General features: G+C 44.4%; 1 protein-coding gene across 2 annotated transcripts in view; it reads left to right on the forward strand.

Annotated features, from left to right (window-relative positions):
- Positions 1-1,144: 1,144 nt before the first annotated feature.
- Positions 1,145-12,638, forward strand: part of KCNJ6 (potassium inwardly rectifying channel subfamily J member 6) — a 159,918-nt gene continuing 148,424 nt past the window's right edge. Inside the window, exons 1-2 of one of the 2 annotated variants that reach the window (XM_071753194.1) lie at positions 1,145-1,542; positions 10,737-10,828. The gene's annotated coding sequence lies outside the window, so the exon portion shown is untranslated. The remainder of the gene's footprint in view (positions 1,543-10,736; positions 10,829-12,638) is intronic. The other variant, XM_071753204.1, reaches the window with a different exon arrangement.

The raw sequence follows: 12,638 nt of genomic DNA on the forward strand, positions 1-12,638 counted from the left end.
GGAAATGCAAATAACAAGATTTTACAAGATAAAGCAGTGCTGGTTTAAAATACTACTTTTGTCTGAGAAAGAGCAAAAAAGATCACTGGTGATACATGGTCACAGAGAACAGGTGAGCAGTGGAGCTGGCATTGCAGCTCAATAAGGAGAAAAAAAAAAAGGAAAAGAAAAAGAAAAAGAAAACATACAAAAACCTAACCAAACAAGCAAACAAAAAGAAACTGCTATGATTTGTGAAAGTGCAGACTGTTATTCTTTATGTTACCCATTTTGCTTCCCACTGAATAGGTGCATTCGTTTGCAATATGGATAAACAACGTAGACACAAAAGGTGAAGAATAAGCTGGAGTAGTCTGAAAAAGACCGAGAGTCAAGCTATCAGGACGTCTGGCAAATGCCTTCTTGGTTCTACTTCCCAGCAAGTTTTCCTAAAGAACTCCTAAATAAGGTGTCTGTTACTGCCTGAACATAGCCACCTGCCTGTTTCTCTGGCAGCTGCCCTTCCTGCTCAGGAATGTGCAGCCTGTTGGCCACTTTCAACCAAGCCCGAGAGTGGGAAAGTGGTGTCAAAGATCCCCTCCCCACAGAGTAAATCGGGGGGAGTAAAGGCGCTGTAAATTGCCCTGAATGAGGTGGATGCTGGTTTGCAGTGCGAGACCCCACCTTCCCCGTGGGGACGGGCGCGCATGGGAAAAGCAGGACGGTCCCGAGGCAGACTTCGAGGCGAGAGGTTGCGGGAGCTGGTGCCCGCACTCCCGGGAGACTTGGGGGGGAAAGAGCTTGAACCTCTCCCCTTTCCACACCCGCCATGTCACCCAGCCCCACGGAAGGCGACGAAGCTCTACCTGCGGGGCGGCTCCCCCGTCCCGGCCGCGACTTCCCCACCTGCAACCCGCCTTCCCCGCCGAGGGCCGGGAGGCTGTGCGGGCAAGCCGGCAGGGCGGCCCCCGCGGCAGGAGCCCTCCGCACCCCGCTCCTCTCTCCCCCGCCGCCCCGCGCTGCCCGCAGGTGGCGCTGCCGGCAGCCGCGCTCCCTCCCTCCCGCCGCCGCGCCGGCCGGGCTAGCGCAGCCCCCCGGCGCCGGCCGCAGCCCCTGGGCCCGCCCGCGGCTGCCTCCGCGGGGCCGCGCCTCCCCCGCCTGCCCGCCTGCTGCGCTCCTCGCCGCCTCCCTCCTCTACACACAGACACGCACCCCGGCAGACACGCGCGGCGCCGCCGCGGCCGTCCGGTTGCCCCCCGCTCCCGCTGCGAGCGGCGCGAAGGGGGCCGGAACAGAGCCCCGCAGCCGGCGGGTGCCGCTGCCCCGGCGGGTGCCGGTCTGCGCGGCGGCGGAGCGGAGCAGGCAGGGAAGTGGGCGAGCGGAGTGGGGAATGGAGACGCCCGACAGCATCCTCGGGGCCGTGTGACAGCGAGCAGCGTTCACACACGCGCAGGCACCCACCGGCTCGGAGCCGGAGCCGGAGCCGGTGAAGAGCTGGGCAGTGTCGCCCTGCCCCGTCCCGCGGGGAACCGGCATGGAGTGAGAGCAGCGTGCCGCCGCCAGGTAAGGCGGGGACGGTTACCTGAAGGGAGGCGGAGGTAGTGGCTGGGGGGTTGCGTTTTGGTTCCTGTACCCCTACGGCTTGTTGCCCCCGCGTTTTTCCAGCACCGCTGCTACACCATCACCCCCACCAACCTCCCCCCCACACCCCAGCTCCCCCGCCTTCAATCTCCCTTCTCCAGTGCCGGGGAGGTACGGGGTGCGTTACTTATGTAACCGTGGGGCGAGCAGCCTCGGCCTCTTTTCTCTAGGCAAGCGGCGAGGTGGCGGATGGGGAGCCGGGGATGAGGGGGTACAGAGCGTGGAACTGGGCCGGACCTGGGGGACCAGTTTCCAACTGCTTCTAGCCCGGGAACCTCCAGCCCGGGAGCCTCCAGCCCGAGAGTTCCGGCCCCGCGCCCTCGGGCAGAGCGCTGCAGCCGCGACGGGGCCGGGGCTGCGCTGTCGTCCCTTCGCCTCGGGGCTCGACAGCGGGCACCCACGGGCAGGGGCGACCAGGAATGGCCCGCCCGGACGCCCCCTCCACAGCGGCGCTCCAGCGGCAGCGCCGAAACAGGGACGAACTTCAAAGCGGCCATGTAGAGGAGGATATGCTGTTTTGGCTGCTTTGCCTGCTACCGTCTCCTCTGGGAGGGCAGTGGGGGGCAGCCGCGCCTCGGAGAGCTAAGGTTGCACTGGGCTGATACAGGCAGCGCTAAGGGCAGCCGGGGCGAGGCTGGGGGGAGCCGGGGTAGCGCCGAGAGCAGCCGTGGCCAGACTGAGAGAAGCCGGAGCCAGGGTGAGGGGGCGGCGCGGCCCCGACCCCGCTGGGCGTGCCGGGAGGGGAGAGCCTCCGCCGGGAGGGGAGAGCCTCCGAGAACAGAAGGGACGAGTGGTACTAACGAAGGGGTGCCCGTCTCTTCTTGATCCGAGGGAGAGGGAGCTCGGTATCACCATGGCGACCTGAGGGAGGAAAGAACTAAATAAATAAATAAGTAAGAGATAACTCCCCCCTTTCCCTCCCCCGGCCCCCGCCACCTCCCATTCCCGGTACCCAAAGGTCTGGGTACCAAAGATGAGGAGAAATGTATCACAGACAAAACTTTCCTTTCGTGGTGAAGGGGTCAGCAAAGAGCCGGGGCACAGTGGCGGGGAAGGGACCAACCCACACGGGCTCAGCGAGCCGCAGATGCGAGGAACCAAGTGCCCACGAGTCGCCGTGCCAGGAGCCTCTCTTTCGGCCGCAGCGGGAGGGAGAAGCCGCTCCGGGGCGAGCTCCACATCGCTGCTTATTGCTGTGCCAGCCATATCACACCCCAAACCGCCCCCCCTCTCCTCCCCACAGTCGCCCGCTCCCCAGCCGCTCCGCGCACCGCCAGCCTCCCGAGCGCTTTTCCGCCGGCTGCGGACCCGTCCAGGTTCCCTCTTCAGCACCGGGGACAGCGTTAGCACCCTGGGCAGCGCCGGGGCAGCGGCAGCGCGGGGAAGCGAGGAGCGGGGGAGCGCTGGTCCCTAGGGCGGGCAGGGAGCCAGCCCGGGGGCTTTGGGTCGGGCGTCCCGCTCTGGGGAGACCGATGAAACCCCCCGCAGGTGTCCCCATGCCAGAAACCACTATCTCTCAGCTAGTGCAAGCCTGCCAGCTGCCAGGAGCTAGAGGAAGGTCCGGTAATCTTTCTTGAGCCAAAAGCATGCAGGAGCAGATAGCAAACACGTTAACAAACGGCATCTGTGAAACGAACTTCCGGGGTTGTTTCTTGTAACTCTTTTGCAGTGGTTCTCTGTAACTTGTTAAGGCTAACTGGTTTTGCAGCAGGACCCTTTCACATGCACGGCATCCATGAAATGATTCCTGCATAAATCATGAAAAATATGTGCTCTCAAGACATTTTTTCTTAAGAAAACTTCTTGAGAAACTGCACTTAAAGAATTTGCACTCTTAGCTTAGGGAGCTAACTCACTGCAGAATTGTACAATTACACGTGTGGAGTTTGTGTCAGTCAGACAGGCACCATCAACTAATCAGAAAAAAAACACCTCCTGATCAATAACTGTTCCCCTCAGACATTTGGTGACCTGTTTAAAGAAAAAGACACATTTTGTGGAAAAAAAATATTCAGGCCAGTGATAAGTCACCAAAAGCAAAGAGATATTTATTCCATTACTAGTCTATAAATTATTGGCTCAGTTTTCCTATATATATCTCATGCTAGTTGTTACATATGGAGTTAACATTTCAGACTATGAAAAAATATTCTAGAAAAGCAAATAGCATAATGAATAATATTCACTGGGGAAGACAGAGATGGATTAGTCACTTTTATGCTGTTCACTGTGTCAGGATGTTCTTTTTTCATTAAGCAAACAAGATTTATTTAAACTTGCCTCAGTCCTGATAGGAAGTAAACTATAGATACATGTAGAATTATTGGTTTTCAGTCCAAATCCCCAGCCTCTCAGGATTATGCTTTAACTATATTCAAGCTGTCAAATCACACCAGCTGCCAGGTTTCTTCTTTGTCTGAATTTCTTCTTTGCTATAAATTGTTTCAAAGAAGTCCTAGTCTAGCAGAGACAACAACATAGGCAAGTCCTATTCATGCATGGGAGTTTGTCAAGCTTTGCACTTAGACAGAGACCCCACGAAAATTCATGTCTAAGAATAATAAGCCGGAGTAAAGTCTTCTTAACTCTATATCCACATTTTGCCCTAACTGCACTGCTTGACAAGCCAAGTACACTAAGGAGTTAAGCCTTTCTGGAAACAGACACATGAATTTCATAATTATGGCCTCACATTTTCAGACCTCTCTCATAAAGAGTGTGGAAATAAAGGACTGAAATGTACGTATAGCCTTGGGAACTCATTTCTTTCCTGTGGCAAAATAAGGAGAAATACTATATGCAGCTCTTCAGGGCAGTTACCAGATCATTTATGATGCTTCAAGCTATTGATTTTGTTATGTAAGACAATACTCCTGCAGTGTCAGAATAATTTTATCAGATAATTACAAAACGATTTTGCCCTGTAAGCAACATAGGAAAAAATTAATTGCAGGAAAATCAACAGAAAATCCCACTTTAATCAGTTTAGTAAAAGACAGAATTCTTTGTAGAATTTCTGTCAGTGCATTTACACCACATTCAATATGGGCTTTCCAAGGTACATAATTTCTCTGCAGAAAATACTTATTTGTTTTTCATAACCACACATTTGTAGACTTGGCTTATATTCATTTTATTGAAACATGGTATTTTGGAAGAAAGACAGGCTCTCTCTTTCAAACTATGTAGATGAAATAAAAATTAATTTATATTTTTATATAATATCCATCACAAGGAATTTATTCAATTATTTCACAGCTATAAGCTCTATGTTGTTCTTTCTTTTACCTATGAAGTAGCAGGCACTCTTTACACTATAGGTGTAAGATTACTGGATTTGTCATGATGTTGCTATGGTATTTTCATATATACAAGCAGATTTTTATTCAGGACTTGTGTATAGGCTTCTATAAAAGTAAGAGGTAAAAGAATAATTAAACACCAGCAATTTTAAAGAGATATAGGTTTAGGTTACTGTGTTTGTTACATTTACATGGATGTACAATTTTTACTGGCAGTGGGAGTTTGATACTAGAAAACAACATTCCTCATATATTAAGTCTCAATATTTAAATATTGATCGTGCAGAAAGAGACTTGGTAAATTTAGCAACAGTCAAACCAAGAAAAGAATCTTAATCTCATTCCCACCTCCCGGATAGTGACTTTCTTAAATACTTTTTGGGTTTTGTTTTTTTGTTTGTTTCCAAAACTGTGAAATTGATGCTTTATTCTAGTAAACCTATTGATATTCTAAATACAGTTTTATTACATGTGTGTTATGCATAGCTGGAATAAAAGTACTGGGCAATAGGAGGTTACTAACTCCACTTCTTTCACACACCAATTTTTAATTATGCCCAACAATGCTGACTGTCATGGAAGCCTGAAGACTTCTGACAGAGCCTCATGAGTGTTTGGGAGTCTCTGTCAAAAGGACAGCCCACACCAGGCCACCCTAACTCAGGACATTGCAGAAAGTGAAAGGGAGCAGGCCTGTCCATGTAGGGGCTAGAAGAATAAAATCTCTGTGGTCAAAAGTCATGCACAGAGACTGGAATTTTTCAGCCATAGACATCAGCATGGCAGCTGCAAAGGCACCGTGCTGCAAATACTGATCATGTCCATATAGAGACTCATCACCCGTAGTCTGCTAGTTGAATGTCATACACAGCTGGGGGAATTGAGCAGCTTAGGAAACTTTTATATTTTCAAAACTGATCAAAATGAGGTTTTGCTAGCTAGTAAGAACATTCTATTCACAGGCTTTTTCATATGGCCAGCAGAACATCTTGTCTTCAAATACAGGACAATAAAAAAGTGTAAACTTTAATGTTCTTAAAAGATATTCAATTTCTACCAGCATTTCATGTGAATGGTCACACAGTTCCCACAGAAATCAGTGGTGATATGCATGAGTACAAGAATTGTACACAGTTCTGACTGCAGAAGCCCCATGTTTATGCCAAAAGTTGCAGAAGCTCTAACACAGCTGTGAAGAACTTACATCAAAGGTTTGCTCTGGAGCACTAGCCAATAGAAGAGTTTTGAATTTTAAAATAAAGGAGAAAGCCCACCGATTCTGTGCTTCTATTTGGGGATTACAACTTCAGATCAGCTATTAATGGCAACTGGATATGAGACGCAACATATTTCTGGTATAGCCATCTGCAAGAATAGGAACCATACTATTACAGTAGGTCTGACTGTAAGATCAGAACAGCCCTCCTAAGACGCATTGCCTTATTACCCTTGTTACAATAGAATATACCATCTTAGTATTGGGGAAAAAAGTGCTCATTCTATCAGGCCTCAAAATGAACAGGAGTATATGGTTGCAAGTGCATTCATTATATGCATCAGCCTTCACTGTGATACTGTTTACTTCCAAGAAGCATTTACTTTCTTTCTCACTTAGGTAGGAAAATAATGAGGCATATCCAAAGGCAGAACCAGCCAGAGCATTCAGAAAAGTCTAAACTCTAAATTTTCACGGGAGTAAATTATGATTATACAAAGATTTAAGTTTTTCCAAGCACTTGCATAAGTAGCACTGTATGTGTTAGTACATAGGGAAGGCTCATTCAGATAGCTAAGCCAGAGAGTCTGCTATTAATCCTCACTGCCAACAACCTACCTTTTCAGTAGTGTGCACAGTGAGTAGCTCATACTGAGAGAGCTCATCTTCAGACTTTGACAAGTATGTGGACACCCAAGCCTCCCAACCAGAGGAAGTATCTGACTCATCCTGACACAGAGGCTTCAGGACACTGGCACAAATGTAAACGTGATCTTTGCTGTTTGGTCTTGAGGCAGTGCCGCGTGATCCTCTAATGCCCCATGGCTAAAGGCAGTGGTTGGTGACAGTGGGGGAGGAGGAGTGAAAGAGGTGCATTAGCACAAGCTTGGATATGGTTCTGCATCCCATCTCTGACCTGCAGAATCAGCCTTAACCTTTACTTTGCTTTCCCTTCATACCCCTTGACCTTACTGTGCTGTTCATTAAGTTAAACTGTGCCTTTCAAAAGAGAAGATCCAGATCTGTTTGCTATCGTCACAGCAGTGCTGACATTTTTTAGGCAAATATGCAGTATAGATCACAGGTTTATACAGGTGTTCTGTATTGTTCCACATTCATTTAATCTATATGGACTGTTAGAATGTGACCTGAAGAGGCCACCATGCACAGCATTTGTTGAGATTCACTGGAGCAGAATGCTGGGGCTTATTTTCTGATGAAAGCCGAGCCCTGGCATTTGTGCTGAATTCTCAAAAAAAAAAAACTTCTGGACAAGAAAACAAAAATGTGCAGATTGAAAGGGTGAAATAGAAGGCTGAAAGAACGAACAAGATGATGAGAGAGAGCGCACGATAGCATGGCTAATTCAATGCTCTAATCAACTGTGTTCTGCAGTGCTTTATCATAAGCATCCCTGCATTGGGCTCATCAGCTCAGTGTGCTTTGCAGCATTGCAGGAAATTCTCTGCTTTTTGCTTCCCATTAAAAAAAAAATAAATCTCATTATGTCTTGTCAATATAGACAACTTTGCCAGTGAAAGCAAAGGAGAATTTATCATATAATTTACTATTTATCATAATCAAGAGCAGGGGTTCATTAGAAAAACGAGCAATTGCCAAATTATTCCTCAAAGTATTAATTTGAAGAATGAGAAAATAATGACATTTCCTACCTTCCTGCTTCTTCTCCTCCCCTCTCCTGTTTACACACAGTCTGCGGTTTCTATCAGTTCGCCAGATCAATTTCCCTCTCTTGAAAAGAAGCATTTATGCTAAATGGTTGTAATTAAGAACCTGCTTCTTCCAGATCAATAGCTGTTTGGACATGAAGAGGTAATTTCCCATTGATTTCCATGGGTCCAGATTTCACAGAAAAAGCTTCAATAGGTAATACCTGATATGGAAGGATAAGCTCCCTGGACTCTCTATAGCATCAGTGAAATCACAGAATCAATCACAGAATCATTCTGGTTGGAAAAGACCTTTAAGATCATCGAGTCCAAACATTAACCAAACTCTACCATGTCCAGAGTTTAAATTGTGTCCCTAAGCAGCACCCCTACACATTTTTTAAACACCTTCAAGGATGGTGATTCAACTACTTCCCTGGGCAGCCTGCTCCAGTGTTTAATCACCTTTTTAGTGAAAAAGTTCCTTCTAATATCCAATCTAAACCTCCCCTGGTGCAACTTCAGACCATTTCATCCCATCCTTTCACTTGTTACTAAGGAGAAGAGAACAAATTAATACTCACACGCACTACAAATTCCTTTCAGGTAGTTGTAGAGAGGAATAACATCTCCCCTCAGCCTCCTTTTATCCATACTAAGCAGCTCTGGTTCTCTCAACTGCTCCTCATGAGACTTCTGCTCTGGACCCTTCACCAGCTTTGTTGCCATTCTCTGGGCTTGTTCCAGCACCTCAGTGTCCTCCTTTTAGTGAGGGGCCAAAACTGAACACAGTATTGAAGGTGTAGGCTCACCATTGCCAAATACAGGGGAATGGTAACTTCCCCAGTCCTAGAATGGGCAACTCTAAAGAGCAACTTTAGACCACCAAACATCCAAATAGGCCTCTAGAGATGTCACATTTTGGTGCCTCAAGTTTCACGGGATGTGTCTCAAGTAATTAAATCAATGTGGTGATCTACAAGTGCAGAACATGTGATGAACCCATCTTCAGAACTCCTGTACAGAACAGTGCCACTAAACTTTTTTCATTTGCATGGTCCTACACCACTGTCTTCCTGATTGGCTTATTAAAAAATCTCAATATCTTACATTAATATTAAATCTTGTAAAAAATCTCCATCTTCAGCATGAAGTAGCTCTGTGCTTCCTGGTCTCAGAGGTGGCCTTAAACTATCAAAGCTGGAAACAACTGCAGGAAGGATGTAGTTACACAAGGAAATGGAAGGTAACCTTGCTAGTAATAAAAACTAGCGGATATGTAAGGATATCAGTATTTCTATTAATTGCAATGGGCTCTGAATCATGGCCTTTGTGTCAATGTGGAGAGGAAAGGAGTCCGGAGTTCAAAGGGAAGTAAAGGAAACTGTACCAGCTTTGGAACAGTCCTAGTGCTTTACTCTCCTTAGTATGCTACTGGCTTTTGCTGATACAAATGCAGGAAATCATATCAGTTAAATGGGAAATAAATAAAATGCCTCATTTACTTCTGTACAGAATGGGAACTAGGGATTATCAAATCTTCCCCTAGCATAATTTTCACGGGGGAGAACTGAAGCTACTGGATCACAGCCCATTAGCAGTGTGTACATCAGACTGGGGTGATCTCATAAATGCAGCATCTCTCCAGTAATTTTGCAATCCTTGACTGTTGTGAATTGCTGTATAAGAATACTAATACTTCAGGTAGTTAATAATGTTAAATAAAGTTAAATACATGTTTCTCTCAGCCAAGTATCCAGCAGGGATATGAACGGACTTACAAAGCTGCTGTATTCCATATCTGACATACTTACATTAAAGAACAAAGGGCATGAGAAGTCTTTCAGGATTACAAACAAAGTTAATCTACTTTCCAGAAATATACCAAAATTACTATTAAAACCAGAGAGTGAAACAAGCAAACAGAAGATCCTACTTATGAAGAAAATACTCTATAAATATCTGAAGTGTTCCAGTGATGGTGACTAGAGTTGCATGTAGGATATTTACAATATGATCTTGTGGTATTGTTGGTAAGTGTTGACTTTGCCCTTATGAGGACAATGCAGTATGTGAGAACACAGCTCTCATGTAACTGTCTTCCAGCCATTCACTACCATTGCTTTCTTCTCTACAACTGTACTTAAACCTTTAGCAGGTAACCACAAAGTTCTGTTGCATCCCAGTGCCACATTCTGTGTCTGGTTAAATTTTCCCTAGTCAGAGATTTCAAAGCTATCTAAAAATTTAAGGTCCATATTTGGAAGAGGTGGGAAGGAGAGAGGCTCAAGAAAGAAGGAATAAATGCATACCAAAAAAAAAGGAAAGGAGAGAAGCCCTAGAACTAGATCATAAACATTCCTGTGTTCAGAACAACCCACTCCACAGTTCTTGGATGGCTCACTGAAAATGTAGGCCTATTTGCAACATCTGCATGTTGCTGATCACTATTTCCCTTCTCTCTACCCCCTGCAAGCAGCAAATTTATAGTTTTAATTCAAATCCTCCTCTTACCATATCACAGGGCTCAGAAATGCATTTCACAAGAAGTTACAACAGTTAATACACTAACTTAAACTAGCAAAGCCTTTGCTTTCTGTATATATATATATGTATATATATATATATAAAGATTTTAAAAGGTCTTCTAAACTGCTACCCAGAAAAGAAGTAGTACCAATTGTGTATAAACAGCAAATGCCTATTATTGCCACACTATGTTCCAGCAGTGTTTGCTGCAGGGAACAGCTTTGCTGTTTCATGAAATCGCAGACATGAAGCAGAACATCTCTAACCAGAATTTAATTTTAAATGCTATATGAAGTCAAAGAATTAAGAAGAAAAAAAAGAATTAGGAAGAATTTCTGGCTTGGAGTGTTTCGAAGAACAGAACTCATGGTTTGTTTGTTGTTTTGTTTTCAATTACAGCTACATTCAGAAGCCAGACTGGTGGGTTTGGGGAGTCACATACAACTCACATCTTAGAAGAGAAAAAAGCTGCTGGCTGGTAGGAAATTCAGGTAGGCCCTTAGCTATGGAAGAGAAAAGATGTATGATATTATCATGGGAAAAAGTAATAACAATAACAAAAGAAACTGGAAGAAGCCTTGCTGGAAATGCATAGGAATAGTAAATCCTGCCAAGCTGTGACAGAAATAGAATCACAGAAAATATGTCATCTCGTATATGTATTTTTGTCAAAGAGCATTAAAGTCTTTCCATTAACTTCAATGGGTTTCATATCAGACCTTAAATGTAAATTTATTTTAAATAGGTTAGTATATAGGAGAGAGAGGTCTGACATACAGCTTCCTTAGTACATCTTAGGATATGACTTCATTACTTAAAACTGTTATCAGAAATCTTTATTTATATATATATTTTTATATATATATATAATCCAGCCTAAACTTTGTTGCTCTACATGCTATGTAATTCTAAGTGTGCAGCCAGCAGATAGAGGGAAAGCAATCAACTGACTTATTCTGGAAATGCCTACAAGTATTACAAATCCTTTCCCTTTATAATGGTTTTAAGATGCAGCTTCTCACATTTTGCCATACTGCATGCACATGGTACTCCTGATGGAGTTTTGCAGCTCCCTGGGAGTAAACGTAGCACATTTTCAATGGAGATGGCAGTGTATCAACCCAAACATTTATAAGGAGTTGAGTATTTATATTTATAAGGAGCCTGAGTATTTCTGTGTGACCTTTAGTAAGGATCAACCTGCGTCAGGACAAAGAGCAAAGTTGTGAGGAAATACAAAAATATATTTCAAAGCAGATTACTTTAAAGTCAATGGCTGTTGCAACTTGCATGGAGTGTCAGCCAGCAGTGGTCAAGGTGAGCACAGCTCAAATGCTCATATCAGAGGCACAATGTAATCTGTTATGTTTCCACACACCCACCAAGGAAATACCATGGTTATTTTCCAAAATTCAGAGTCAAGTCAGATTTATACTATTACTACTTTCTCTCATTTAAGTTTCCCATAAATAAGTAGTTCAGGATCAGGCTCTCATCAGTTTATGGCAATAAGTCTAATCATTCCATCAGCTAAAGAGCAAAGCAAGAATAGTTTAGATCAGCTGTTTTACACTATGGTGAAGGAAAAACTGAGAGAGGGGAAACTATATTATTTCTGAAAAAGATACTGTGGCTTGTAATAGTGCTAGACTAGATCCTGTGTCAAGAGGATCCTTTGAATAGTAAGACCAAGCCTAATGAAAACAAACAAACAGACAAAAATGTCAAAACAACTCCAAGCCTCAAACCTTTTTTTTAGTTATAACTGTAATAGTCAAAGTCATGCTCAATAACCAAGAATTAGCACTTCTACTTAATCCCACGCACCAACGTAGGAGGCAAAAAGGAGGAGAACAGGGTAGTTCTGATGCAGCTAGATAAACATTTATTAATGATTTGTACAGAAGTCAAAATTAGAACTACTAGAAATAAAAGTTAAAAGAAATTTTTAAAAAGCTTCCTTCCCCAAAGAAAACTGTTTATACAAGTAACTGGGAAATAAAGTACTTTACTTTTGTATTGCCTGAGAATATTTCCTCTGTGTTAATAATGACCTAATCTTGTATGTTTTGCCGAATTTCAGATTTTCATCCATGTGAGAATACTCTTATGTATCGTTAGTAACTTCACTCCTATCATAGTCCTCTAATGATCCTAGAACAAATCCTGATTAACCTTCCTCAATATAAGAATTATGAAATTATTTTGCAGAATTATAGAAAAAATGTTACAAGAGTCAAACCTCACCAGAGCCAAGCAGACAGGAATAATCCCTTCTCTGAGCCTGTTGATATTTTGTTA

This window comes from Heliangelus exortis, chromosome 1 (assembly GCF_036169615.1).
Source record: "Heliangelus exortis chromosome 1, bHelExo1.hap1, whole genome shotgun sequence".
Classification (NCBI taxonomy): domain Eukaryota; kingdom Metazoa; phylum Chordata; class Aves; order Apodiformes; family Trochilidae; genus Heliangelus; species Heliangelus exortis.